Genomic DNA, 5,015 nt, shown 5'->3' with positions numbered 1-5,015 from the left:
CACACAACCCTTAACCTGGGATAATGCAATCAAATGGATAATTGCTAACTATTCTCAGAGATAATGCAATCAAATGGTTAGCCGGGGGCTGCCGGACCCCTGTGTTAGATACTGTATTTGGTCATGATGAATTGTTTATTAGACTATAAGAAATCCTCTTCCTTCTTGTATTGGCAAGGAGTTTGCTTTAACTTAGGGCCTAAGTAAAAATAGACACGGAGCTGCGAAGACCTGATTCTTTGCTGCATGTTTGAGTCTGCAACTTTGTTGTGATAAGACACTCAATCCTAGTGATTGTACTTACTCAACATAGTGACGGTGTAATTACCATCACAGATTGTACGGAAATTCCAACTTTGGAAAAAACAAATATTTGGCCTAAATTTTGACTACTACCCGTGCGTCTACGTCCTGGATTGGCCAATCAGTGGTGCCCACGGTGGCGTGATACATGCACGTTTACTGCGGTGCTCTGATTGGCTGACCGAACGTGGCGTGGTAGGTAGGCTGTTTCTACTCTCTAAGTCCTCTTCTTTCCTTTTTCATCCCCTCATGCACTCCGTTCTTTGAACGGGAGGCGGACTTCATGATACGGTCGATCCGGCAAGGGAACCTGTGATAGTGCAGGGCACCCTTGTCCGGGGTCACCGGTAGGTGGCAACTTTTTAGATATTACTATAGTCACAGGTAACCTGGGTGCAGAGCCCGACGCCCGTCCAAGAGGGGGGGGGGGGTCACTGCTCCCAGGCAGGAGCCCTGTGTTATAGGTAGGATTAGATGTAATCAAGAAGATGACAACTAGCATTAGAATAAAACATAGAGATAAGGGACACTCTATTGGAAGGGAAAAGTGGCAGAAATCACTTACAACAAACTGCAAGTCCCACTAACTAGAATATTCAGCACCAATGAAGGTTTTAAAGTAATCTGTAAAGATGACTTTGATTCAGATAAAATCCTTTCAAAAGAAGCAAGAGATATATTTTACAATGAAGGCCTTATTGTTGTCATGCCACCAGAACAAAAAGCAAAAGATCAGTTTTTGTTCGTCAAGTCGATCAAGAGATCGGGAGGAAGACCTGAAAGAAGAACTGGAACGCCAAAATAGGTGGATGAAGATTGAAGAAGTCATTAAGATAAAGGACTATACTCATGTTTGAAGAAGTGTCAATGGCTGAGAAAGTTTTACAAGGCTTTCTAATATTCAACATGTCAGTCACACCACATCAAATAAAGAAGGAGACATTCATCAGTCTGCAAACTTGCTTCTCCTGCTACAAATATGAAGAACACACAACGAGAGACTGTCCGGAAAAAGAAAAAAAGTACTGCTCAGATTGTGCAGGCGACGACCATACCTACACTGAATGTAAGAATACACATGTTGGCTGTCTCAACTGTAAGAGAAACGGGAATGTATACATAGGACATAGGACGTTAGCAATGGCATAAAAACACATGATAAAGTACAAGAAACAAGGAAAGGAACAAGACAAGAAGGATACGACATACGTCGAAATAGCAAAGAGAGGTCCAAGAGGCATAGACCAGAATCCACAGTATTAAACCTAAGTGAGCCAATACATGATAAGGTAATGATTAGTATGATCCATGCACATTTGCACAATATCATTGCACCCGGATCATACAATGAGGAATTAAGGAAAATGTTTAAATTGAATAACCTACCAGAGATGATATTTCCAGAGAATCCACAATCCGAAAAACTATTTCAGACAACATATGCAAGCGAACTGAGAAGACTACATCAAGACGAACAAAGGTTTGAGCAAGGAGCAACAGCTGATACACAAGGAACACAAGCGACTGATAGAGATCCCAGACAAATGACTAGAAGTGACAAAGAGAAGATAGAAATAACAAAAGGACAGACAAAGGAGTAGGAGGAGAGAAGATAAGATGGAAACTGATCACAATATACAACCTGAATCTGCTGAAGAAATTGGATTAAAAGTTATCACTACAACAAAACATGGAATCCCAACATCGAGACCAACAGGAGGGACAATAGTAAAAACTGTGAAGGAGGGATATACAAGTGGACATATCAAGAAAAATCCTAAGTGAAGATTATGTCTGGTCACTAATTACTACGGACAAACTAAAGATTACGGCCAAAGACTTTAAAATAGTAGACCCGTCAGAGTATAGAAGAGTCAGAAGGGAAACAGGATGATAGGTCTCCACTCCAACTGCCACAATCCAAGTATAAGAAATAATGGACAATAGACAAACAGTAAGAACTTTAAGAATAATACAACACAACGTAAGAAACTGGAAGACCAGAGAATTAACCTAAGTAATATATATCGCGAAATTGACCCTGACATTATACTAATAAACAGTCACGGTGAGACAGAAACAACAACATAAAACTCTTTAACTATTATGTAAACCAAAGAAATAAATCGGGCGAGAAAATGACGGAGGAGAGTTAAAAGAAACTTAAAATTTAAACTAATTGATGACTTCCAGGATGAATTTCTAGCAATAAAAATAAATACAACTCAAGGAGACGTAATTATTGCTACTACTTACCTATAGAAGACCTATTAAAATTGGCTAACAATAGTCATCCGATGTACATCTTAGGAGACTTTAACGCCAGACATAGGATTTTTGACAATACAAATAATAACGTCGGGAAACGCCCTTAATCAATTAATAAATTTAGGGAAAATCAATCATCTGGGTCCTAACTTTCCAACCTGGAGAAATCACAATACACAATCGACACCAGACAAAATTTTTACCAACAACAAAGCCTTTTTCAATTACCATATAATACAGGCAGTGACCATCTGCCAATTATACTAACACTGTCAACAAGCCCCATACAGATACCAATAAAAAAGAGACTGAAAATGAGTAAAACAGACTGGGACAGCTCAAAGACGACTTAAGTAATCACCCACTCGATTAACCTACAAGGAAAACAACAGAAGATATAGACTCAGAAATGGACAGACTGCACTCAGCAATAAAAACATCTATAACCAAACACACTCCTACTTCACACTTTAGAACATTACCCAACAACAGACTACCAGAAGAAGTTAAATTAATCCAGACCTATTACAATGAAATAAACAGGTATATGGAAAGACACGGCAGTAACAGATGGCTATTGTTACGAGTTGGGGATTTAGAATATAGTTATACGTCTACCCAGATCCCAACAGGTAACAACAATAAAAACAAAGACAATCGGACTATAAAAGGGTAGACAAAGGATGCGAGTTTTCGTTGTATATAATAGAGTACCATAAATCCCTTTAACAAAATATTCAGCTTATAAATTACCCTTAACCAAACTTAACCTAAACATTAACAGTATATACATATTAATAAACATAAAACAATCTCGAAGCAAGTGGACGTGGGGAAATTAATACAAGAGATACTAGTACTTAAGTGAGGAGCTGAGATGGCTGACGAGTAAGGCTGAGTATTGTAGAAGACGGTAGGTAGTCACTGCACGTACGTAGGTTTAGAGGATAGATGATCCTGTGGTCACTCCCAGAGCCAAGTGCTCTCTCCTCGAATTGGAGGTGACGCAACAACCAGGATAGGGAGAAGGAAACCTCGGAGTGGTAACTAAGACGAGTCATACTCGTGTCTCGTCCCTAGATGGCGTTGCTCGTGGTGCTGGGTAGGTAGATCAGGACAATAGATGGCGTGCTTCGTAGTGCTGGGTGGAGGGTTCAACACACCCCTCCAAAGACCTCCGTAGCGCGGGCGCGAAGGAGGTGATCACCTGGTGCGTCTGAGAGTAGCTGCTGCATTTCCACTGGAGCTCGGGATAAGAGTCTGCAATCAGGTTATAGGGCTGGGTGAGGAGAGCCCAGCGGAGGATTCGCTGGTTGGAGGTCTGTTGGTTTGGATGAACGTGAGTGGGTTATGGTCGGTGAAGACTAGGGTTGTTTGTGGCAAGACTGGAGGTAACATTCAAACTCTTTATTGCCAACACCAGAGCCAAGGCCTCCTTCTCTATGGTCGAGTAGTTTCTGTTTTTTCAACTTGGCGGAGTAATATGCCACAGGGTGAAGAACATCAGTGGTTGGGTCGGGTTGTAGGAGCACAGCCCCCACGACACCACTAGCGTCGATTTGCAGATGGAAGGGGCGAGGTGTAGTCAGGCTTGGAGGCAAGGAAGGCTTTGAGGCGGTGGAAAGACTGGTCGCACCTCTGGTTCCAGATGTAAGGGACCGCAGAACTGGTAAGGTCTGTGAGGGTCCGGCCACGCTGGAGAAGTTACTGCAGAACCGACGGTAGTAGCCGCACATCCCCAGGAAGCGCATGAGTTCCTTCCTCGTCCTGGAGTGGGGAAGGACAAGATGGTTCTAACGTTTGCGTCTTGGGTCTCACCATACCATGCCCAACGATATGTCCCAGGTAAGTCACTGAGGCCCGGCCAAAAGCAGATTTAGCCAGGTTTATGGTGAATCCAGTCTCTTGCAGTCGTGCAAACAGTATCTCCAAACGCACCAGATGTTCGTCCCAGCTGTCCGACACCACCACCAGGTCATCCAGGTAGGCGAACGTCCCACCTAGGTCCTGAATTAGGAAGTTGATGGCCCTCTGGAATGTGGCCGGAGCATTAGAAAAGCCAAACGCCATAACCAAATATTGAAAAAGACCAAATGGAGTTATAAATGCCGAGATTATTTTGGCCCTATCCGTGAGTCCCACTTGATAATATCCTTTCAATAAGTCCACCGTACTGATAAATTTGGCACAGCCTATGCTGTCTATTATATCTTCAATCAAAGGTAAAGGGTAGGAGTCTGAGAGTGACCTGGTTCACTTTACGATAATCGGTACAGAAACGAAAAGTGCCATCGGGTTTTGGAATGAGAAGGCAAGGTGAAGGGGAGGTACTAGGCTCAGCTAAGTTATGTTTTAACAAAAATCTACCTCCTTTTCATAATCTCTTTTTTTGTGGATTTAGTCGATAGGCTGATTGCCTAATGGGTTGTACATCATCCGAGATT

This window comes from Homarus americanus, unplaced genomic scaffold (assembly GCF_018991925.1).
Source record: "Homarus americanus isolate GMGI-L3 unplaced genomic scaffold, GMGI_Hamer_2.0 scaffold50540, whole genome shotgun sequence".
Lineage (NCBI taxonomy): Eukaryota > Metazoa > Arthropoda > Malacostraca > Decapoda > Nephropidae > Homarus > Homarus americanus.
This window is presented reverse-complemented; position numbering follows the sequence as displayed.